At 38.3% G+C, this 26,838-nt stretch overlaps 1 long non-coding RNA gene and 1 pseudogene across 1 annotated transcript; one reads left to right on the top strand and one right to left on the bottom strand.

Annotated features, from left to right (window-relative positions):
- The first annotated feature begins 4,125 nt into the window (after nucleotides 1-4,125).
- On the top strand, nucleotides 4,126-5,218 carry LOC121393736. Its single transcript, XR_005961302.1, has 3 exons — nucleotides 4,126-4,165; nucleotides 4,473-4,611; nucleotides 5,064-5,218. It is a non-coding gene; the product is annotated as an uncharacterized LOC121393736 (long non-coding RNA).
- Nucleotides 5,219-12,949: 7,731 nt separating this feature from the next.
- LOC121393727 lies at nucleotides 12,950-26,675 on the bottom strand (annotated as a pseudogene).
- Between the last annotated feature and the right edge of the window lie 163 nt (nucleotides 26,676-26,838).

Genomic DNA, 26,838 nt, shown 5'->3' with positions numbered 1-26,838 from the left:
ATTGTTTCTGAAATAATTAAGTTTATATTCACTATCCTCTCTCAGCATCTGTTTCTATTTATTCTGTCTTCATACAGCAGTTCGGTTCAGATATTCATTGACAGTTAGATCCAATATATCTTATAGGGGGGGGGGCTTCCTTTCCTAGCAAATGTATTAGAGCTCACTCAAATAAACTGATTCCAGTACAAACACTAAAAAAATAACTGCCTTTGCAACAATTCTGCATGTAGAGATACAGGATTTCTAGTGATTTTAATAGAGTGAGCTCTAATACATTTTCTAGGCAAAAAGACCCCCCCCATAAGATACGTTGGATCTAACTGAATATCTGACAACCAACTCCTGCATGAAGAAAGACTAAAGGAGAAACAGATGCTGAGAGAGGGATAGTGAAGATTAACTTGATTATTAAAGAAATGGTACAGAATTTTTAATTGATTGTATTTAGAAAGTTTCTAATTTCAGTATGCTGAAGCTTGTATTAAATTTTCAATTTTCACTATAGTTCCCCTTGAAGCAAAACCCGTGCCTCTCCTATCATTTGTAGTATAACCCCTAGATTGTAAGCTCATATGGGCAAGATGTTTCTGACCTAATGTCTCCCTTTATGCTTGTTCTATCCTTTGCCATTGCTTTTGTTATGTGTTTGGGTTCACCTGAGCCAATAGTATGGTGGTGCCGCATATGTTGGTGCTTTAAAGTAAGTGATAATAATTATACAGATTCTGCTGGGTTTGAGCACTGTAATGGTTAAATTGAGCTCAGGAGAGGTGGGTTAGGAGAATAAAATATGATCAGCCAGCTAGAGTTTCTATGGGAACCAGCAATGCTATCTCTTCATTGGCTGTTAGACTGGAGCTGTGTTAAACTAATCTGAGCTGAGAATAACATGAGCATGCTCGTGAGCCAAATGTTAGGCACCCCCAAGTGATTGTATTGACTTACCTGACACCCAGGCCTGTGCTCCTATCAGCAGAAAAGTGCACTGGCCCAAGGTTCTTCTAGTGAGCACCATGGAGCGATCATCTTCCTACTTCTTCACTCTTTAAATCTCCTGGTGCAGATGCATGCGCAGTAGAACAAAATAGCTGGCTTTTTTGTTAAAGCTCAACCTTTCGATCTACTGTGCACGCGCACCTGCGAGAAGAAAGAAGAAGCCGGAAGAGGATCGTTCCATGGTGCTCGCTGGAAGAATCCCGGGCTGTTGCAGGTTTCTGCTGATAGGAGCACTGGCCCAGGGTGTCAGGTAATTAAATACAATCACTTGGGGATTCCTAACATTTGGCACCCCAAGTGGGAATATGACATTTCTTCTCCTTTCAGTTATCACTATGTTGTATAATTTTAGATTATGACCAGACCTTTTATATACCACATCCCACCTGTTCCTTGGTGAGGAAAAAGAGGCATTTGTGTATATTTCCTTAAATTTTGTTTTCAGTTTCTTATTAATAGATTCCTCAGTATTATGGCCATTTCGCCGGGCCAACGCCGGGAAGGGGCCCGTAGGCTGCCTGGCCGGGCTAACGCCCACGACCGTACGAGCGGAAAGTCCAAAATGGTGCGGAACCCTAACTTCCGGTTCCTGATTATGGCCATAAAAGATACGTATTAACAATATTTATAATATAAATTATTAACAGAATTTCTTTTTAAACAGAAGGATGAAGTTCCTGGAGAGGACCCCCACATCGACAACGAAAGATGTGATCCACTGGACATTTCCAGCTACATTTCCATCACGAGCTGGGCAATGGATCATTTGGCAATGTGAGCAATACATGCATGTTTTACTTATCTGCCATTAAATAAAGTACCTATAGTTAACAGTCAAAAACAAAGGCCCAGGGTTTGATCATCTATTTTTTTCTACAAATACTGGTGTAAAGGCCATACAGGGTTGTCACTAGAACTTACTTTGCCCCATAAGTCTTTAGAAACCCAAAGGGGCCTACGTTTTTAGCCTGACTGGAACCCTTCTATGTGGGTGTGCCTGTGTGTTTTTTTTAGAAATGCATCTAAGTTGCTTCCAGTTTAGTGAAACTGGTCTTTGTCCTTTATCCATTCTTGGGTAAGTCCTACCTCTAAAGTGGCCTGTGATTGTGGAATTAATTTTACCCCCTTTATGGCAGCCCTGGATCTAATCAGAAGTCAGACAGAAATGCCCTATTGATAGAGAACTCAGGATGGCAGGCGCCTTATTTTATTATTTATGTGGAGCAAAGCAGTTGGCAGAGGATCTCTGTTGCTTATTGAATTAAATATTCTGTATATCATTTTTATGATATTAAATATTTTATTGTATAAAATCCGAATGTGAGAATCAAATACTTTAAATTATTTGCACATTGTGATGGTTTTCTATCATTTATCCCTTCTCTTTTTTAGGTTATGTTAGCATCATTGCCCAACAGAAAGAACCAGTGGCAATTAAAATCCTTAAGAAAGAGAACATCAAGCTTAAAGAAAGATATGAGACCGAAGTGGAAGGTGATGAAGCTGGCTTGGAAATGCCCTTTCCTGTGCAACATCCATGCAGCATTCCAAACACAGGTACAATTAAGTGTTATATTGCAGTGAGGTGTGTTGATGTAGTGGCCTCTTGCCAAGAGAACATACAATTTGCTTTAGAGGGGAATATCCCTATGCGAGTCTCACAGGGCCCAGCAAATTTATACCTGAGTTCAGATTGAGAGGAGGCCTAGTTACTGCCGCAGTTGTCTTAAATTACTGTTTTTATTCGAATACATGAAAAAGAACTAAAAGTGTTTGCTGACTAGAAAATATTCTATAGTTCACCTTGGCATTGTATCCACCCATCATTACAAATGAGGTATTGGATCTCTTATCCAAAAAAACGGTTATCCAGAAAGCGGAATATTGCAGGAACGCCATCTCCAAATAATGCATTTTAATCAAATAATTGAAAAATTAAAAAATAATTTCCTTTTTTGCTGTAATCATACAACAGTACCTTGTGCTTGATGGAAACTACGTAACATAAATCCATAGTGGTGGCAAAACAATCCTATTCGTTTTTCTTTTAAATGTTCAAGTTATTATTTAGTAGAGATAAAGAATGTTGATCCAAATTACAGAAAGATTCCTTATCTGGGAAACCCCAAGAACTATATTTGCATAATGCATCACTCCTCACACAGGAGTAGGTCCGACTTGTGGTTCCACAGATAATTTGTCTGATTCTGCTGTACCTGCCCTATTATGGCTGAGCTACACAGCAGGGTTGGAGGTTGATCTGGTCCTGGTTCCAGAGCACATGCTCATAGTTGGTGATCAGCACCAAGGAGCAGAATTGAAGCAGAAGAACGTTGCAGTCACCATGGTACTCAGCTATGCCTAAGGAGTATAGGGGTGCAGGGCTGCACTTGGAATGTGGTTGCAGCAGTTCAGGAGAGGGGCCTGGGGAGGGGATGTATGGTCACTAATTGAATTCAGTTTTCTTTTAATATTGTTGTGCAGTGGTATCTATGTAACAGGAGATTTCTTTTTCTAATTCTATCCAGCTGCATGCCTTCATTGTGATGGAATATGCAAGTGGAGGAAGCCTACAAGATCTTCTAAACAACAGAGGCTATCTGGACATGGACTCCGTACTGTAAGTGACATACAGCCTGGGGAGGTGCTTTTCTTCATGTAGCAGCCATACATTAAATGTGTAGTAAACACAGTATGGCAACAACATTTTGCCAGAGTGTAGCAGCAACACAAACACTGTACCAGTCCCTGACACACACCACCTTGTCACCAGTCCAGGTAATCCTTGTGGATGCCTTGGCACATGCACATTCCAGAGTTAAAACTAAACTTAGATGCCAAACTCTTTTCACTAATGCACATGCAAACAGCACAGGGCAGCAGTAGGGATCCCCGGGACAGAAAGCAAGATGGCAACATGACACTCACTAACATTGTCCTTTGGCTGATGTGATTTTTATTATGATCATAATTCATGATTATAATCACTGGAGGATGCTTATAAAATTGGCACCCCAGTAATTAAACCTTTCCTTGTCCTTTAAAGGTGTAAGGTAAAGAATATATATCCACTATGTGCATTTTTTGCTTATTTTTTTCAAAGGTACTATGCAGCTGAGATGGTGTGCGGCCTGCAATTTCTGCACTCTGAAGGAATTATCCATCGGTAAGAAGTTACAGTTTTCTATGTGATCTTTCTGTAATATGTTTAATAGTTGATATTATTGGGGGCCTTGTATTACAAATCCATTGCAGGATGCAAAGTACAAAAAATCTGGTGCAATCTACAATATTTTTTGCACTTTGCATCCTGCCATAGGAGGGAGCTGTCATCCGTTTGCCCTCATGCATAACCTTTGTACATTTTGTTTCCACAAATGGCCATTAGATTTTTATTCTATGTAGAGTTGAAACCGCACATGTTCTGCTATACAAACAGAATTATGCAGTGACACCTGTACTTTACTTTACAGAGACTTCAAACCGGAAAACATTCTGTTCAGCAGCAAGGGACACATCAAGATTGCTGACTTTGGATTGGCTGCTGAGAACGTATTTGGCAACAAAACCATCTCAGGATCAATTGGGACATTGCACAACATGGCCCCAGAGGTGAGAGACTTATTACTGATATATGTAATGCACAGAATTTTACAGTATGGAAAGCAATGGAGGCACATTCCATATAATGTTTTTCAGTGGTCAATAATCTACATCTTAACCTGACAGATTGGAGGTCAAACATTTATTCTTCTTCAAATAATAATAATAATAATTTCTTCAGCTGTTATGTTTTTAAAAGTATCTCTTTGAATCCCAGCATCATTATTAACCCTTGAATCACTTGTAAAAACAAAGGCTCTTAGCTAGTTGTAGCACCTATATAGTTCTACCTTTTCTGCACACTGAGAACTGAGTTTCTGTTTTTCTTGGGAGAACTTGGACCACAGATTGATCACAGAACCCTTGAACGCCAAAATTTCATCAAGGCATAAACACAAACAAATGTTTGTAAACGGGAATTTCTGTATTTGATGGGGAATGATCTGTTCTTTGTATTTCAGATGATCCAGTGTCAAATCTACAATTCAGCAGTAGACTGGTGGGCTTTTGGGATTGTCTTGTGCAAAATGGCCACTGGAAGATCACCTTTTTATGAAGGCCGTAAAGCAGAGAAATGCATCCATTTTATCCTCAATTGCCAGCCCAGCTATTCAGAACAGCTCAGTAGAGAACTGCAAGATCTTCTGGAAAAGGTGGGTGCCAGTGCATCTGATTAGGATATATATATGGCATTTATATGGACTGTAGTTTTGGTTTCTATTAGTAGCAGTAAGTCACTTTTTTTGTTCCCTTAGCTCCTAAAGAAGAAGCCATACAAGCGGCTTGGGTTCAAGGGGGATATAAGGAGACACCCCTTTTTCAAATCCATCAACTGGATCAAAGTAGAAATACAAAATGTTGAACCACCTTTCCAGCCAGAACCTGTAAGTATATGACTGAAATATTGTGAAACCATGGATTACAAGCTACACTCTTTAGTTTATCTAACAGTTCAGCATACTAAATATCCAAGAGTCTTCACTTAACCCAGCAATATTTCTGTATTAATGTGCCTGTATAACAGGAATAGCTCTAGGAGTTAACTCCTTCATGTACATTTTATGTTATAAAGACTGCAACCACAGTGCACAGTTAGGGGCCAAGCTATGCAAAAATGCCTTATAATATCACATATCACTCCATAATGCATCTAAATTCCAGGAATATTTACAAAGCTGCATATTAATTTTAACTGACTGCAAAGCAAGGAGTAAAATAAAGTGGGCATTTGGATAATTCTCTGTAAAAAACTGTGTACTCCAGAATTTCTTTCTGATGCATTTGTCTCCCTTTTCATTTAAATGGGTTATAATAAATGATAGAAAAACCCACATATTTATAAATACCGTGGATAGATCTTTTCAGTTGATGATTTCAACATTCATAAAATCATACATATCATAAATCAGTTTGTAAGTACAAATACACAACTTTATAATTGGATTTATTTCCTGTATTTCATTACGCTTGATAAATAGGTTCTCCTGATGTTATGGCAGAGAGAGGTTTTAAAGGTGGCAATATTAAATGCATTCTTTTAGACATGCATTTGTTTAACATTTTCATTTTAAGAACACACTTTTTGAGTAAAAAACAGGTTGAAAATCCAAGAAAGTTGTTCAAACTCAGACACTTACACGCAATGTACATATAGCACAAGCTTCCTAAGATATTCTTTTCTAATGTTAGAATACTGCACATCTGCAAGCCCTAAGCCTGTGCTAGTAGATTTCAAGGGAAATAAAAGTAAGAATGCTGGCATCGTGTTTCCACAGCGTTTACTTTGTTCTTGGTATATACTGTGTGTACATGTCGTGTGAGATAGTGACGACAATGACTCTCTAGTTATAATGCTGATCTATGTCAGTATCGTTGGAAGTGAATGGCAAATATGGGCTCTCGCTCGATGAAGGCCATGTAGATATCGTTTTAGTAGTGTATGAGACGAACCGACAGTTTAGATATAGTGACGATGGTAGCGTTGTGTTAGACAGCTGTAAGTTGTATATCAATGATGGTAGAAGCGGATATCTCACCGACGCTCAACGATGTGATCAGTATTAACACAGTAGACCAGCAGATAGTTACTTGACTACGAATTTGATTGTGGATGATAAGTAAGCAGTATTGTTAGCTCTCCTCGTTGTTGTGTGTTATAGAGAGGGCACATATGTGATAGAGATACGTTGATTCGTCGCGATCTCTTTCTCGAGATATAAGAGAAGGTATGTACTACGCTATAGAGGAGTCTGTAGTGCGTGCGATTTGCTCTAGGTTCTGTGATTCGTTTCGTGGGATTCCAGTGCCAGCATATTTTTGGTGTTAATAGGTTAAAAATGAGCAGACGGAGGTCCCTGCCAGATGCACTCACTTAAGTTTACGCAAAGGCAGTCGTAGCTCTCTGCTACTATGTGTGTGCACTCATAGAGCAGATGGATCACTGAATTACGACTGCGTTTTATGATATCATATGAGATAGTGTGTGTAGGAGGTGATGGAGTGTGTGTGGATCGCTGTCGTCATAGCATAACTGTTTACTAGAGCAGGTCTCCAGCAGCCTTAGAGGTCTCAACATTGGGAACCCTGTAGCCTCATACGTGTAGATGTGTGGTGGCGTTAGACGCAGATTTCCATGATGACTCCTCTGCAGTCTTAGTAGTACTAGATGCGATGGGCGTACTAGATGTGGTGTGGGATGTGGTGAGATGGGTGCATATGCCCAGTGAGAGTAGTAGTTTCTCGCGATTGATATATCAGCGATTGGAAAACAATCTTAATTTGTTCAAAAGGCACACGAGCCGTCTGCTGTATGAATTCACAGATCCATTTGGCAGCTCTACGCATCAGGCTTCTACCTGATGCATCGTTGCCTACTAAAGATCAGCCGCCAACTCCAACAAGTCATGCAGTCCCAGTCGGCATCAAATCCATCTCTGGAACTACCATCAAGTCACTTGCATTTTCCAATCAAAGCTACTTCATCACTATAACTTCCGCATTCCATGGTGAAAACTTGGGTCTGAGCCTACGCATCAGTTTGTATTCTGTATGGCTTACTAGCTACACCCTGCCTACCTCATTATAAATGTGGTATAGAGGAGTGATGTAAGTATTTTAAATGGTGGTAAGGTATTTAATTTGATTAACACACACGCAGCCTGGCATCCGCTTTGGTGTATATAGGTTTTGGCTAAATGATCATAACTAAAGGGCTCTTTATAAAACAGATAGTAGACGAAATCAACTAGACTTTAGGTAAATAGTAGAGAATGTAAAGCAGAGGATAGTACAAGAGGATAATAAAGGTATAACTAAGAAATAGGCAGGAATATAGAATAATAGTATCATGTATAAACTAAATAACGAACACTCAGTAGTGATGGTCGTATAAAGTGATGCTTTAGTGTGTCATTAAAGATTGGATTAGTCAGAATACATAGAAGTACCGTAGTAGGGTATATCAAGTATAAGACAGTAGCAAAATATATTATGTAGCTTAGCGCCACGTGTGTGTGTGAAGATTGTAGTTTATAATACTGAATATGATAGGAATATTAGAAGATTAAATAGAATGTCACAAAATAAACAAGATGTTGAGATCACATAGGTATAACAACATAATAAGAAATATGGTCCACATGAAAGGATAGCTAAAGGCTTAGATGTTAGAAATTAAAATACAAGAGAAGATAGGAGAAAATGCTAGACTATATAATAAGAAAGTATAGTATGATAAGAATAAAAAGAAATTAATAATATTGTATTAGGACAAACAGAATAGATAAACTGTCAAATATAAGAATAATGCGTAGGGTGTTAATAACATATAATTCTTAAGTAAAATAATAAGATGTTAGAGAGAAGCCATAAGATAATATGATGCAAATAACATAATATGATAGAGTTTTAAATGTAGGACTAACTGTTTTATCAGATTTAAATTAAAACTGTTTAGTCGGAATACATAGGAATATAGATTGGAGCGAGTTTGTTCCAGTCAAAGAATATAGGGGAAGGAATTTTGTTCGCAGGAATAATAGGGAGGATTTTTTCCCTGACAGTTAACAAACTATTGAGTTGTTTCGGTTTTGGGTTTTTTTGCCTTCCCCTGGACATATGTTACTAGAAGTCCAGGTTAGCAGCAGCAGATAGTATAATAGGAAAATAATAAGATGGTTAGAGTAGTTAGGAGACCTGCTCAGTGAGCCTACCTTGACGTGGTGGCAGGCTTGATATCTTTTAGGGCGCAAATCTAGTCTATGGGCTTTCTTCACCTTCCAAACACTTTTTTTTTTTAAATTTTGATTTGCTTTCCAAAGAATCTGTTCCCTTCTACTATACAAGATGAGAATAACTGGTAAGCAGAGCCGAAACTAAGGGTGGCAGAAGAGGCACACACATCTGAGGGGTACTAAAGGCAACATACACTCAAATGCAGCCTTGTCCCTCAACCACTCCGCAATTCAGATTTCCAATCTTTATCAGCAATTTTATGGGCACACCATTGTTCATGTGCACACCAGCTTAATTCACACATGTGCACATGGGGGGGGGGCAAGGTGGCTGGTTGGGTTCTCAGCAAATTTTTGAAGGAAAACCTAATACTATATAGTTTAGTATGTTCGAACTGATATTTCTTTTCACACATCATAAACGACTAGGAGGTGAATCAATCTCGGTTCAGAAAGGCTTGCCACTCTCAGCTGACACATGACTATGCGCATGTCCAGCACCATCAGATCCTGCTGTTGTAGATGCTGAGTATTGTACGTTTAGGAAGAAGGTGGTATTGATTAATTGGCATTACACAGGAAGGCTCTCTGTTTAGCGGAAGGCAGCCATGGTTATTATTAATAAACACTTTTGTTCACTCTTCTCTTCCCATATATCAGCCAGGCCACACGCTGTAGTACTGTACAGTAACAAACCTCCAGTGTCCACAAACAACACCACATTCTTCTGAAATGCGCAATGAAGTTGGATCGATTCAATTACTCCACACCAGCCATACAACTCAACATATCTGAAGAAATTTTTACCATAACTGGATTATGTTAATCAGATCAAGCAGCAGAATTAAACTGCACACTATCGAAATTCTACACTGTTCTGCATTTCTTAAATATTACAATTCCGTACTACGTTGGACTCCTATCAATACAAAATGCAACTTCATTTCTGACTTTGTGGCTTCACATACACATACAGAAGAAATACCCTTTTAATAGTGGTGTTGTCTTGTGGAAAAAACATGTGTGCTCCATAATGGAAATCCAGCCAACTCAGCAATAGCTGAATTAATCCAAAGTCATTGTCGTAGTTGAAAACAATTAAATTTCCAGGAGTTGATAGGTTACTGAGTTTGCAACAGCTGATTGATTACAATGAATAACTTTCAGCTTGTGATGAACTGATATTTATTTCTTTTGCATTGCCCATCGAGTCTTTGTCCTGTTACTGGAATATAATTCCATTATTCCTAACCAACAATTTCAATCTAAAGTAGGTGCAGGTCCAGAGCATATCTCTGACTCACTCCAATGTTGAATTTTTATCTAAATCTATCTACGCTTGCCAGCCACCCATATAGACTGTACTCATACAAGTCATGGGATCGTACTTGTGGTCTGCTATGCTATAAGATCACTTACTCCCCTTTTGTATTTCTGCTCACAGAAAAGGGCTACATTCATAGTTGGTGTCACATAAATCAAAATTTGACATAATGCATATTTTGAACTCTGCGTAAAGCTGGAGCCTTCACACACGAGGAGCATCAGACACGTTGAAGGCATGTACCATTTTGTTATTCAACAGCATGCTCGATTTTAAGCAGAATCTTGAATTTATAATTATATGAATAGTGAACATTAGAATGGTCTACTGTTCTCTTTAAGTTGTGTACTACGCCCAGCCATGTGGAAACGACGTATCTGCAGGCCTCTGCGGACAAAGCCTCCCCACTAACATCAGTGAGTACAAAACAAGATTCACAAATTAAAAAAACATAATTATTTATAAACTATAGGATACCACCTGTAGTATCACATGCAGAAATGTATATTCCAGTTAGAAATCCACAATTCTTTAAAAAGTGGACATGGCTATAAAAAGTCAGAGAAATGCTTTATGTGCTTCATATTTTTCCCTCAATCCCCACGGGTCTCCCTTTTTATTTGATAAAAATTGCGGAAGCCACTTTAATAGTCTGTGTTTCCATCAGTGCAGCTCTCTGTCTCTTAATTCTTATTTACCTACTTACACTTTCTTTTTCCGAGCATATCCACTTTCCAGTAAACCTTTCCCCATATCTGCGTTTACAAACATGATTTTATTCTTATTTAACGCAGCACAACACTCAGACCATAAATTAATTGGCGACCATAAACCCACCAGACACTCAGTTTCAGTAGAACTGGGCCAGAGTGACTTCCAGCCCAAAAAAACCTATGAAAATGGATCACTAAAACGCGGACTCACATCTTGCACGTATCGATCATTAAAACATCTCAACTATGAGATATTTATTATTATGAGAGTTTAATGATGAATATGCAAAATGTGCATTTTAGTGATGTTGTAACACATCAGTCTCTATGTGTTTCTTACTCCACCTTGTTTGGGTATTTATGGCATTTTACAAACAAATCAAACACTTGAAGAAAAGGCCTCGGAGGAAAAGCGCCGCGAAAACATTAGCTCTCGCTACTCGTAACCATTAGAACTTCTCTTAACTTCTACATTAAGACCTGACGAGTGCGGACCGATTCTTGCTGACTACATATTGTAATTTTGGATACTGCACCCAGGCAAGCTGAAATATATTTCGAGAGTGCTGGCTATTTTGTGGAATAGATAGATAGATAGATAGATAGATAGATAGATAGATAGATAGATAATAGATAGATATGTGTGTTGGAACTATACAATTGTCACTGGTGTGACCTTTTTTCTGAAAAAACATGCACATGGAAATATTTTTACGCGTTTTTCTTAAATAAGCCATCATAGGCAAGAAAAAGAGTTGCACGCAATTGTCTCCATATTGATGTCTAGGTCATGCTGAAAGTTAATTTAAAAGGCGAACAGCCCCTTTAACTATCATAAAAAACACTCACACTAAAAGTAATAATCTCATACCCTTCCAGCTTGATCCAAAGCAAAAACACTTGCAGGCTGGCCGCCATTCTCTTTAAAGGACCAGTAACATCAAAAAAAAATGTTTAAAAATTCGTTAGTGCACAACGAAAAATAAACACCAAGACAAATAAATCTTTTAAAAAGCAAAGCCTTTATTAAGAAATAACTTACAGAAAATCCACTTCCTGTCCTCTCAGAAACGGCGAAAAGACGACCATCCACACTGCAGCAATCGATTTCTCCTTCCTGGATATTCACTGACAGGCATTCTCCTCCTCCCGGCGTCCAGCAACAGCTGTTGTCTCTCCTTCCCCATGGATCGACTTCCCTCCTTCGCTCTCCTCACCAGCAGCTGCAGCGCCGCCGACCCGCGAACGTTCTGCCCGGGCTGTTCCTGTAGCCGCTGCCGGCGACCCCACTAAGCAGAACTGCACCAAGGCTTCAGTCACAGAGGGACTCGGAGCTGCACAATGAGGAGCGCAGGTAAGTGGAGCTACAGCCAAGGGGAAGCGGGTTAAAGCTTGGCTCCTAGGATGTTAATTCTCAGTGTGAGCGGAGGCAGGGGACGGAGCTCTTTACACATACTGTTCTTTGCCGGTATTGCTCCCATCCCAGCAGCTCCACGTATCTTTCACTGACAGCAACGAGCAGGCAACTTAGCTCAGTCTGGGGACTTTGGCAGCCGGTTTTGTATTTCTCTCTGCGGGGACCCTCAATGCGACTAATTATCCTAGAAGAAGCAGACAATCAAATACACACGCTAGGATTGTTTGCCGTTCTCCGCATTGTATGAAGCGATGGGAAGGATTTCACACGCAGACAAGTATTTTACACTGGACTGTCTGTTTCTTAGAGCTCCGTCCCTGCCTCCGCTCACAACGACTCCTACTAAATCACTACCCACTCTGTGCCCCGCAGCTGCTGGTGAGGAGAGCAAAGGAGGGAAGTCGATCCATGGGGAAGGAGAGACACAGCTGTTGCTGGACGCCGGGAGGAGGAAGATGCCTGTCAGTGAATATCCAGGAAGGAGAAATCGATTGCTGCAGTGTGGATGGTCGCCTTTTCGCCGTTTCTGAAGAGGACAGGAAGTGGATTTTCTGTAAGTTATTTCTTAATAAAGGCTTTGCTTTTTTAAAAGATTTATTTGTCTTGGTGTTTATTTTTCGTTGTGCACTAACGAATTTTTAAACATTTTTTTTTGATGTTACTGGTCCTTTAAGATGCTCAGGAGCTGCCTTATGTTCCAAAAAGCCCCCTGAAACAAGAACTTTCTTCAGGTTTAGCTGTCTGCAAGACAAAAAATATAAGACACCGTTTGGGTCATGTAACAATCTGAACAAACTTTCATGTAGAAAAAATATATATAAAAATAGGCAAGAATGTCTTGCTTTGATGCAAGCTTTTTGCACTGATACTCGGACAGAAGGTAAATATCTCCCCTTTCACTGACACAAACTGTAGCGCCATCACTTGCTGACACAAGAGTTATGTTTATATCTTTATGATGAAGTTGCGGATACTTGGCGAGGACAACTTACAAATTTTCTCCATTAGGATCTTGCAAGTATCCTACAAAGCAAGAAATTAAAAATCTCAGCATGAGCACCAAAGTTCACTATTTAATAAAATAAATGCATACGGTATGTATGACAGAGATATTAGTTAGTTAGGTTGGGGGAAAGAAAAGGTATATTTTAATACTTACTTTATACACTTTACATTTACTTTAAATGTCCATTTAAACATGTTATTCATCTTGAATAATATTGGAAGTTTTGGGGGTTATTAACTAAAATCCAAATATATCTCATAATTAAATAAAAAAAGCTTGTCCAAACTCCCATCCTCAATTTTGCCTTATTTATGAATAAAATAACTGAAATAAAACAAATCGGTAAAAAACAAAATAAAATCGCACAAAACCCTGAATGATATGATTATTTTTCTGACTTTTTTTCTCAGAATCACTTATTTCTCCGTGTTTTTGCCCCAAAACCCTGAATTTATCGGATTACCCAGAGCAAAGCTATCTTCCAATTGGGATATGGACATTTCCCATCGACTTATACAGGACGTCAACAGGTCTGAGATAGCAGATTTTCAGATTCTGTCTTTTTACAGCATAGGGGTAAAATAAATCTTGAAAAAGTTGCGTTTTTTTGCCACGAAAAATTCAAGTTTTTGCCCCAGAAAGCCCAACCAGATAAATTTGAGTTTAGTTAATAACCCCATTAACGTTGTGGGGGTATTAAGGGAGCCCAAATCTGTGACACTAGCCTAAAACCAGGACTGTTGTCTTGGAGACTAGCAGACTCAAGATGACCCTACCAAATGATTTCTATGGCCTCCAGGTTCGAACAAATATGAAAAACAGTTGCATCACTTGGAAATAGCAGGACAGCAGTAGTCTAATAAATGCAAAGACCTTAAGAGCGCAGTCACAAAAAAAAAAGGGGCAACAAAAACCATGAATTTTGGAAAAAGCTAATTTTAGTGCCTTGAGGGCTGCCCTACAGAGCATTGATTGGGGCATTAGGTTTTCAGCTAAAAACACAGAACAGAAATGGTTGTCCTTTAAAATGATATTAAATCATTACTGTTCTCAATTTATTCCCTTAAGGACTAAACTTAGAAGCTCTAAGAATCATCCTGTGTGGCTTAATACAGAAGTAAAGAAGTTAATGGGAAAGAAGAGAAAGGCATTTAAAAACTACAAATCTGTAGGGACAGAAGCTGCATTTAATGAATATAAACACTGTAATAAATGTTGTAAATCAGCAATCCGGAAGGCTAAGAAAAGAAACGAAGAGTTAATTGCGGTGGAGGTGAAAACTAACCCTAAAAAGTTTTTTTAAATATATTAATAGTAAAAAGATGCAGGTTGAGAGTGTTGCTCCATTAAATAATGGTACCAGTATGGTTGTAACAGATACAGATAGGCAAATGTGTTAAATCAGTTCTTTTCTTCAGTGTATACAATAGAGGAGTCTGGGTTCACAGGCTCACTTAACTGCACGAATGGTTCAGCTCAATCTAGTCAGTGGCTGACTCAGGATATGATTCAAAAAGCTTTAATACAAATTAATGTAAACAAGGCTCCAGGGCCTGATGGCATACACCCCCGGGTTCTAAGAGAGCTTAGTTCAGTTTTAGACCAGCCCTTATAGCCCTTATTTCTGATTTTCTCAGATTCACTGTCATCTGGTATGGTGCCTATGGATTGGAGAAAAGCTGATGTTATTCCAATATTTAAAAAGGGATTACGATCTCAGCCTGGCAATTATAGGCCAGTAAGCTTGACATCTGTGGTGGGCAAAATTATTTGAAGGCTTGTTAAGGGATCACATTCAAAATTTTGTCCTAATGAATGGCATTATGAGCAACAATCAGCATGGCTTTATAAAGGATAGGTCATGTCAGACGAATTTGATTGCACTTTATGATGTGGTAAGTAAGATTCTGGATAGTGGGGGGCAGTAGATGTGATCTATTTGGATTTTGCCAAAGCGTTTGATACTGTGCCCCACAAACGACTGCTTTCTAAACTAAGGTCTGTTGGGCTTAATGAAGTCGTTTGCACGTGGATAGGAAACTGGCTACAGGATCGGGTACAGAGGGTGGTTGTTAATGGGACATTCTCTACTTGGAGTAAGGTTCTTAGTGGGGTCCCCCAGGGCTCAGTATTGGGTCCACTTTTATTTAACTTGTTCATTAATGACTTAGGGGAGGGTGTTGTAAGTAATGTATCAGTGTTTGCAGATGACACAAAATTATCCAACCCAATTAATTCCATCCAGGATGTGGCATCCTTGCAACAGGATCTTGACAAACTGGCAATCTGGGCAGCTAAGTGGCAAATGAGATTCAATGTTGATAAATGTAAAGTCATGCACCTGGGATGTAAAAATACCCAAGCCACTTATACCCTTAATGGGACTGCACTAGGCAAATCCATTCTGGAAAAGGACCTTGGAGTCCTTGTAGATGATAAACTTGGCTGTAGCAAGCAATGCTAGTCGGCAGCATCAAGGGCAAATAAGGTCTTGAGCTGTATTAAAAGGGGCATAGAATCACGGGAGGAGGGGGTCATTCTTCCACTGTATAGAGCACTTGTAAGGCCCCATCTAGAATATGCCGTACAGTTTTGGTCTCCATCACTCAAACAGGACATTATTGTATTAGAGAGGGTACAGAGAAGGGCAACTAAGCTGGTAAAAGGTATTGAAAATCTTAGCTATGAGGAAAGACTGGCCAAATTGGGGATGTTCACGCTGGAAAAGAGGCGCTTAAGGGGGTGATATGATGACTATGTATAAATATATAAGGGGATCATATAATAATCTCTCTAATGCTTTATTTACCAGTAGGTCTTTCCAGCTGACACAAGGTCACCCATCCGATTAGAAGAAAAGAGGTTCCGCCTAAATATTCGGAAGGGGTTTTTTACAGTGAGAGCTGTGAAGATGTGGAATTCTCTCCCTGAATCAGTTGTACAGGCTGATTCATTAGATAGCTTTAAGAACGGGTTGGATGGCTTTTTAGCAAGTAAGGGAATACAGGGTTATGGGAGATAGCTCATAGTACAAGTTGATCCAGGGACTAGTCCGATTGCCATTTTGGAGAAAGGAAGGAATTTTCCCCCCTCTAAGGCAAATTGGAGAGGCTTCAGATGGGTTTTTTTTCCTTCCTCTGGATCAACTGGCAGATAGTTAATAAAAAAAAAAAGGATGAACTCGATTGACATGTGTCTTTTTTCAACCTTACTTACTATGTTAAAAAATGAAGTGTTCTTTTGAAACTTGGGGTTTTTTATAAACAGAACAGTGTTTATATTTAAACAGTTAATTAAAGCAAAATGTAGCGCATATCAAATACCAAATCGATTTTAACATTGTGACATAGTATAAAAACCTGTAAATAATATATTTACCTAACTGGCCACCATTCAATCCCACTGTATAAACAGCATCTTTAGTCCACAGAACTGTGGGAAACCTTCCAGCAGCGACCCCTAACACAGTCTTTCCCTTCATGGTTTTGGCCTGAATCTGCAATTAAATTAATAATACTTTAATAATCACTTGGAAGTAATCCAGACAGCAAGACACTTTAGTAGTCCCAATATTCAAACTGACTCATTCAGTTAACGTATCACTGTAATGGAATAGTTTTATAATAAATCAATCCTAAAAGTAGCTTAGCAATACATTTAAAATGAAAAGAATTTCCTAAATGTAATCTTTTTTTTTCTTTTAAGTTTGTAGCCTGCCACACTCTTCTCTTGTACGAAAAACATAACTGGTCTTAAATGGTAACTTTTATAAAAGTATTGCAGTATTTTAAGTTATAACTGTAACTATAGAGGTCCGTGGCTCTTTATTTATTGTTTCCCTGGTCTCTCTCTCCCAGGCAGTAATATAGGAAGGGTTAACTATAGCAATGTGGATCAGTACATATAAAATGAAATATTTGGTCATGATATTCTTATAATTTTGAACAGGTTAGCTTTCCTTTCCTATAAGTGTCATTGGCATTTTGCTACACTATACACATATAAATAGCATTATGTACTCTTTGTCATGTGACAAGAGATTACTGAGCACTATTTATAGGCAATAGAATCTGAAGTCAGGCAATAGGCAATGTGCGCACCATGAGGCATATAATCATCTATGAATAGCTTCCGCTTTAAGAATGTTCTCATTGCATTTGTTGCAGTCGGTGAGTGACTTCTGTAGACCTCACTCACTGGAAATGAAACCGGGTGGACTTCCATGTACTTGTGTCCGATTTGCATCAAAATTAATTTTGGTTAATTATATGCAGTTGCATCAGGAACAGCAAAATTGCATCAGACTCATGACCCCTTTGTGACTGCAATGATGCTGAAGTTCCAGGAAAAATAATATGGGGATTGTGCTCAAAATTGCATGCTCACTGCACTAGTTTATGTAAATGAGCCCTACAATCTTGCATACGTAATGCAATCTCCATATAGATTTATTTTTTTCGGAATTCTAGACAAATGTAACACTTTCTTGGATTTACTACAGGTATTGGCTCAAAAGCTTAGAAAGAAGTTTCCACAAAGGATTTTATTTCATTTCTAGGAGGAGGATTTACAGCCAAACATTTTAACAAAATATGCTAAACGAATGCAAAGTTATATATGCTTCATAATTTGGGTTAGGAAGAAAGTTGTAGCATATATAAGACCATTATAGACGTATTAATTTCACATTACCATTCACCTTACTCGTCTATTCAATATTCACATACCTGCCTTGGAACATTTGAATTTGGAGGGGGCGGCTGAATTCCAAGTTGATGAAATGTATTTAGTCCAAATGTGTAAACATATCCATCTTCCGTTAGAACTACTGTGTGATCCTTTGCTCCAGCGACCTGAGTACATGGATGACCACGAAGACCTTCCACCAGCCTAGGAACCTTGAAAATAAACACACATATTGTGGCTAAAAATATTATAATTTCACATTTCAATAATGTCAGAAGCTTTTAATAAGACATGCGGCAGAAAATTAAAGGATATTTTTATAAGACTGAATATGGAACTGTATTGAAAAAAAAGAAAAACATCTCATTGGACCCAAATTACAAGAATACAATACTTTAATTGTCCAAAACAAAAATCCACCTTTGAATATTGCAGCCCTGTTACATGAGTTTCTTTAAAGGAGCTATGTATTCATCTGCAATTTTAAATGAATAGTGACAATGTTCCACATTTATCAAGAAAGCATCACTATCAATTTAATAAACTATCCAGCTGCCTCCTTGCAGACCTCTTCTCCCCGGCTTCTTGTTATGGACTGGTGTTAATGTCGGACCCAGCTTCTGTCCACAATATCTAGTACAATACTAAAACAACTGGACTTGCTGAGTAATCATTGAAGACATTTCACTACTCATTCAAGCAGCTTCTTCAGTTCAACTGACTAGTTCCCGGCATATAAACTATTCCACTAATTCAATCACAATGGCACATTGTGACTCTTCAGAGAGGTGACATCTGAAAATGATTCTGTGGGGTTACTGTGATAGGTTTACCAAGGTATCCTAGAACAGGTGCTACTTGTAAGAGTTGCATGAATGGATGTGTGAAGTGTTCTGAAACCGCCGGGGTACAGATGTTACAACAGCATTGTATGTAGCAGACAGGTGGTGTCGAAGGCCCCCTCTCTGAAGAGTTACAATGTGCCATCGTGATTGGATTAGTGGAAGAGTTTATATGCCGAGGATTTCCAACACCAGTCAGTTGAAGAAGAAGTTGCTCGGATGAGTAGTGAAACGTCTTCAATGATTACTCAGCAAGGCTAGTTGTTTTAGAATTACATATACTAGATATACCATGACCTGGATGAATGAAAATCTTCAGAGTCATTATGTCCACAATGTTTCACTAATGGACAGGAATTCCTTTAAGTGAACTGAAGGAGGTGGTGGCAGGTTTTTCAGCTAGCCCTAATAAGCAGGGCTAAAACAACTTCATGCCATAGCTTGTAAAAAAAAACATCATTCCTGAAATAAAAATAAATCCTTCAAGAGCAATGAAACACAATATTGTCAGTGTTTTGTTACGGCTAAATGCAAGAAAATACCCTGCCATAGGAAATACTGAGAATTGCCTATGTGAAAAATGCATTTGCATGCTTATTTGAGCGATAACGCGATTTGAGTGTTTTGGCAGAGTGAATTCCCAGCATTGTCTATGGCAGAATATCTTCTGGTAAGAAGTTTCTGTAACAAAATGCTGAGCGACAAATAGCACCATGTGTCATTGCCCTAAATACATTATGTCCAGAAATTCTATGTAGACCATACTGTTGATGCAGGTAAAAAATATTTAAATATTTTACTCTTCTGCAGCACTTTCATTCACAGACTGAAAATGTAAGTCATTACTTCTCCTGGGCTGGAATTTCTTAGAGCTGCCTGGCCCAGTTTGACTATGAACATGCTGGTGTGACCAAGATGAAGCAGAGCGAACATAGAAGACTGCTCACCACAGTTTTATGACAAGCCCTTTGACATCAGACTGTTTAGATTTCGTTGTATCAATATACCAGTGGAAAAACTAAAATACCGGTATGCTCTGGACCTGGAGTTTCCATAATTAGGATCTTCATGCCTTGAATCAACTAGAAATCTACTAGAAAATCATTTAAACATTAAATAAATCCAAAAGGCTGGTTTTGCTTCCAATAAGGATTAATTATATCTTAGTTGGGATCAAGTACAAGGTACTGTAATCATTTTTAAAAAATTGGATTATTTCATTATAATGGAGTCTATGGGAGCCGGCCATTCCGTAATTTGGAGCTTACTGGATAACTGGTTTCCTGATAACGGATCCCATACTGGTACTTGAAGTGAACTTTTCTTTGAAAGTGCTGTTTTTTAAAATTGTATGAAAAGACAGAAATTTCCTTTTGTTTATGAATTCTTCATAGTGCAAGGGACTTTATCCTTTCTAATGTACAACAGTCCGATACATACTTGATAAAATACAAATTTAACTGAACTTACAAGCTTGCAACCTTTATTCTGCCCTTGACATCAAGCACATGTGCAGGACAGCATCTGGCCTGTACGATTGACAGCTATTACACATTCATAAAGAGCAAAGGATGGAAGTGATGCACTGATGGAGAAAACCCAGGTGATGAAGGCACTGGGAGGGTGCATTAAGAGAAGCACTGGGAGGATACATTTAGAGAAGCCCAATGCACTTATACACTTAAACAAGAGAAAAGTACTCAACTACTTACAGTACATTACTAGAGCAGATGAAGTAGGTAAATATCACAAACATTGTGGAGCATTACCAACAATATACTATAAACTCTTCTAATCTGGTAATAATGATAAAGTCAGCATACCAAGCATGTAAATTCATCTCCATGTCCAAGACGACCTCCTTGTCCATGTCCGCATGTGTAAACTTGTCCTTTCTGAGACAGGAAGACTGAATGAAATTTGCAAAGTACCATCTGAAAAGAAGGAATGTCACAAAAATAAACACCAAAAACATAACAGAAGGCATATTTCTAACTAGGGGTAGCAGTTTAACTGGTTGAAGTGGTTTGTCCAATTTCATTTTCTTCGACAAAAATATATTGTTTTCATATGACATTTTGCCTATTTATAAAAACTTTGCGAATTATATTTTAGCAAAATATCACCGATATCACTATGTTGGATCATAATAAAATTCCATAATTTCCAATTAAAATTTAGCATTTTCCGATTAATTCTGTGCAGAACTGGGGCTGAATTAATCTAAACAGTTTAATATGCTTTTGGAATTATCTAAACCTATTTAACATTTTCTCATTTTTATTTCAGATTTACAGCACGTTGAATAATTTCAGTATTTAAGATGTCTGGTGCAGCCCCAATTCTTAAAGGCGTCTTAACATCATTATCAAGTAACAATGGCTTATAAGTAATTAGGGATGCACCAAATCCACTATTTTGGATTCGACCAAACCCCCGAATCCTTTGAGAAAGATTCGGACGAATAGCGGACCGAATCCTAATTTGCATACAAATTAGTGGTGGGAAGGGGAAAACATTGTTTACTTTCTTGTTTTGTGACAAAACAATTTCCCTCCCAGCCCCTAATTTGCATATGCAAGTTAGGATTCGGTTAGGCCAGGCAGAAGGATTCGCCAAATCCGAATCCTGCTGAAAAAGGCCAAATCCTGGCTGAACCGAATGCTGGATTCGGTGCATCCCTATAAGTAAAACATCAAGCATACTGGTTGTAATTATGAATTAAAATGCAAACCACTGACATTGAAAGAACACAATTGACTTGTTTATGGGCTACAATTTTGCACCAGGGACAGGACAAAAGGCAGAAAGTGTCCAGCAGTTACTACAACTTAATGGATGTGCAAGGGAATCATTCCCATGAGAAAACTGTACATGTTTCCTAAGCAATCTTTGCTAGGCCCTTAGGAAACATTACTGAGGTCTATAGCAAGAGCTGATCTTTAAGTACCAGTGAGATTTCCCTTTCTAAGGTACAGTTGGCTCTGATAGGGCCTTGCTACTACCAAAACACAGCCCCCTTTTGAATAAGTAAAAAAAAAAATGAATGGGCAGACAAAATGGTGAATTCAAGTGGAGTGCAAACTTATTTAAGGCACAGTACAGCACCTAGTTTTAATATGGCTCTTGCTAAACATGCTTTTGCCTGTTTCTTTAATTAAGAAATATTAATGGTTTTTGTTATTTCTTGCACTCAACAAATCAAAATTGGATAGTGAAAATTAAGTCACATTTTACTAGCAAAAGCACAATCAAATCAAGAGTCCACTGAGAAACCTCTACATAGAGCGCTTCTCTTATTACACAGCCTAATGCTGCCCATAGAAGGGCCGACAAAAATTGCCAACTCGTACATGGCAGAGCAATAGTAGGAAGCACTTAGTCAACAAACAAAATGTTTGAGAGAAAGCTACTAATAGAGACCAAGGGAGGTTGGACATACGTAAATGCCATTAAGCCCAAATGTCTTTGTATCACACCATTTCAGAACTTACTCGGTTCCACACATATGTTTATATCTTTGGTTATGCTGCTCTAGTTTTGTTTGCATTTTTATATGCAAAAATAAATAACAACACACTAAGAAAATAACATCTGCTGATTCGGTCCCTCTAGAATAAGTCAGCTTATTGGCCTGTGTATTGGTCCAACAGCAGATCTGTCCAAAAGAGATCAGTCTGAAAATCAGCCAGATTTCATTTTGGCAGGTGTTGATGAAGTTCTCAGATGATGGAGGTAGGCCCTCAGTGTATGATTAGCCCGAGTTGGCCCAGCATGCAGATGGCCAAATGAGCATATCTGGCTGTGTATGAACAAGCTGCAGCTGGGGGATGGAGGAGTTTTGCTTATACACAGTAGTAATGTGCAGACTGACCACTGGATGGGCAGGTTTAGGTGAAATTTTGCCAACCATTGCGGGTTAGGGTTGGTTGCGGGTCAGACTGGGAAAGTACACACTGTATGTCCTTTGCTCATGAAGATTCCCTGTCTTTTAAACAGAGGTGGGCACAGACATAGCATACAAAGTACGGGTTGAGCGTGGGTAAATGGCTACAATGGCAACATTTTGCAGTTATTGTTGGGGTACAGAGATTTTCCTGAGCTGCTCATCACTAATACACAGAGCTTTCTAGTGGACCGCTGATTTGTATGTACCCCTATGAGTCAGGAAGCTACTTTACTATCTATTTCAGATTTTACACTACTTAGCGCAAGAAATAACAAAACTCGTATATATTTACAAATTATAACAGGTAAAAATCATGGTCAGCAAAAGCCCTATCCTGGTTATTAATGATGAAAACAGGGTATACTAAACCTTTAGTAAAAACTAAAATCATTTACACAAACACACATACTGATAGCATGTGTTTGACCAGCATTACCTGCTTGATATACACTCCAGAACGAGGAAACATTTCCACTAGCTCGGGATGGTGCTTGCTTTGTTGAGTACCATGTCCCAAAGTGAAATTGACATTGTCCCCCCATGTATAAAGCTCAGTGGGATCTTAAACAAAAGGAATAAGAAAAGAATAATGATTTTAGATACCTTAGGAAAGACAATTATAAAATGAGATTTTGTTCTTACTGTAAAATCTTTTTTTTCTTCAGACAATTGGAGGACCCAGGAACTACCAATGAGCAAAAAAACTGGCAGAGTGTACAGGTTTTGTTTTTACTTTATTGGCTCTACCCCTCCCAGCCACCCCTCAGTCTCAATTACAAAAACAACTCAGATAATCACAACTGAAAAAGGCAATTGATCAAAAAGAGGAATTGACTACATCAAATTTCTTACAGGATATTGGTAGACTTCTACTTACAGCTGGGGTAAAGGCAGAATGAGGGTAGAATAATTTTCTGGTTAAAGAGGAATGTCACACGAATGTGCAGGCAGGCGCACCTATTATTTCATAGTACATGGCCTGAAATATACCCCCAAGAATATGGCCAACATATTGATAGCTGAACTGTCAGAGGTACACAGGAAAGATGGAGAGTTGGCTCTTTACCAGTGTACTGTACAATTACTTGCCAGTGTCTGGATCCTGCGGTTGGATGCTTTTCCTCTACTGATTGCTTCCGGGTCAACCCATATCCAAAGGGGGATTTCTATTTTGTCTTAAAACCACTAACTGGTATTGATGTGTTTGTGTATGGTTTGTTACTTACTTTCACAGTAAACTAGCTCACCATGTCATCTCCATACAGTGGCTGTCTATGTAACATATCTGAAGCAGCTCTTCTTATCTATAAATGCAAGATACTTGAGGCATATGCATTAAGATGATAAATGGTTTCTCAGCAGGTTACATATTCACTATAACAAGGGATACAAAGACTTTCTAAACTTTTTCAACCTCAAGGTTGTTCCTGTAGCAATTGTGCTTCACTGTAGGGCTGATGGCATATTGGTTTATTCCCTATGAAGGATACTTCTGCAAAAAACAAGCTTTCCCTGCACAGGGTTTCCTCTTCCCCTGCTGTTATGTCAATCTGCTGAGCAGGGGAGGAGTGGAGCAACATCCAACAAACCCACATGTTATTAAAACTATTCAGCAGACAACAGATTACAGAAGCCTCCTGCATAGGGAGTTAAACTCTGGAGCCTAGACCTGCAGTTATCTTCGATCAGACTCTTTTTTTGCAAAAATCGATTTACTAAAATAAGTAAAAGTAAGAAACGTGATCAGTGAAGGGGTATTCGTAAAAAAAAAATGCACTGCCATGTTTCTAAACTCTCCCAGGTGTCCCTCAGCAGTTTCCGACCCTTGCGTATGCAGGAAGATTTAGGGTAATTGCACACATAACTGTTTGTGCCAAGAAGATGGTGGCAAAGTGCCTGAAAGCACCTATATTGTATTAAAATGTGATGGCCTGCCAGCAAGCAATAGTTACAGTGAGATGCAGTAGTCTGCATTTCTAGGTAACTAACGCCTGACAAGCTCCTTGCATATTCACTATAATTCAAGTCACCGTTGATTTCTGGTACAATAAAAGTGTGTTGCACCGGTAGGACCATCCAGGTGTCCCAGTTTAATGTGAATATCAAACTTGATATTTTTGTAATATAAGGAGTGCTTGGAAGTACTACACTATCATTGTTTTATTTGGGGAATACCTTTGAGGTATCTGGCAAAGTATGTTTAGAAAACTCAAAAGGAAAGCAATGTAACTTGTGTAGGGGTGCGGTGAACATGTAATGATTGGATTATTAATTATACAAGCACAAGGCACACTAGTGTTTACATCCAGCTACCTACTGAAAGTTGTACTGAGTACATCAATAAGTGAATAATATTCTGTTTTTAAACTTGGAGGTTAGGGCAAGAAAGTAGAAAAATTATAAATCGTACCACTAGTTTTGAAAACAATGTGGGGAGGTCTGTCTTTCATTACCAGATCCAACGGAGTATATCCATCTTTATCTTGAATGTAAAGGTTACTGCCATGCTATGAGAATAAAGAAAAGCGACACTTAAAACCAAATTTGCTATGAGAATAAAGAAAAGCGACACTTAAAACCAAATTTGTTTTTATACAAGAAACATGTAACATTCTGACATTCATAGATTGATATTTTTTTTAAAAAAAAGTATTTGGAAATATACACAGTATTTATAATGCAATGCAAGTTGCTGTCAAACAGGAATTACTTTTATACACATGGTGTTTATACCTGCAATGAAGGTGCTGAATGTGGAACTAACAAATTGGCATATTTAATACCTTACTGTGGGCTATTAAATGCTATTAATGATACATTTTCAAATGTTCACTTTGCTCTTCATAACTTTAATTCTTTTATATACAGTCTAATGTAAGTCTCCACTATTTGAAAACTGCCTAGGTTAAAATATTAATCTTTCCCACCTATAAAACTGAAGTGCCATGCAAATCCTGATGGCCTGTTTATTCAAGTTGAAGTTAATACAAGTCAGAATATATACAACAGCAAAAAAACTTGGGTTTACCTGCTCTGCAGGGGCAAGGCTTCAAAATGCTAGTGACCCAGACTTTACCAACCTATGTATGCTATAGTGAATTTCATTAAACCTGATTTGCTAAACCGTTTAAAGGAACAGTAACATCAAAAAATGAAAGCGTTTTAAAGTAATCATAATATACTGTAATGCACTGGTAAAACTGTTCTGTTTGCTTCATAAACACTACTATAGTTCATATAAAAATACTGCTGTGTACCAATGGCAGAAATTGAAAAAAGGCTATATGGGACAGGTTAAATAGTGGATAACAGATAATGGTGGTAGAACATAATTGTGTTATCTGCTACCTGCTGTGTAACCTGAGCCTTTTGTTCTATGAATGACTGCCCCCCATTGCTTCACAGCATCTTATTTATATAAACAATAGTAGTGTTTCTGAAGCAAACACAACAGTTTTACTACTGCGGGGCAACACTGCATTATATTTGTATTACTTTAAAACACATTTTTTGATGTTACTGTTTCTTTAATTAGAACAGAAAAAGTTCCATGTGTCTAATATTACTCACCTTTAAAAGGGATAATGTACAATCGATATGTCCATAGAAAATGCTTCTGTGTAATGCTGTCCATCCTGATTCTTTGTCAAGTCAACACCTTTTCCTGTAATTAACCAATCAAGTACATTTTTCTTCCCACAGGATGCCGCAATATGAGTAGCATTCCGCCCAAAGTCATCTTTGAGTGTAATAGCATTACAGCAATAAGAAGAAAGGAAGACCTTTATGTGTTGCTCACTTGCTCTAGTCACCACAGAAATAACATCCAAAGCATGCTGGAGAGAGCGACTACGTGTAGTGCACTCGGGCCATACTCTTTCCATTTCTTTTCAAGCTGACAATTCTTCTTGGCAAATGTCACTACAGTGGATGTGGATTCCAAAAAACAGCCCGCATACCACAGAAAACTCATACCATGATATCCATTATAGGTTTTTGTGCTATATGAATAGATTTGGCACTTCAATACACTTAATCATAATATTAGAAAATAAATCCCTTACAAC

This window comes from Xenopus laevis, chromosome 5L (genome assembly GCF_017654675.1).
Source record: "Xenopus laevis strain J_2021 chromosome 5L, Xenopus_laevis_v10.1, whole genome shotgun sequence".
Taxonomy (NCBI): Eukaryota; Metazoa; Chordata; class Amphibia; order Anura; family Pipidae; genus Xenopus; species Xenopus laevis.
The sequence above is the reverse complement of the archived record's forward strand: the minus strand, read 5'-3'. Positions and strand labels throughout refer to the sequence as shown.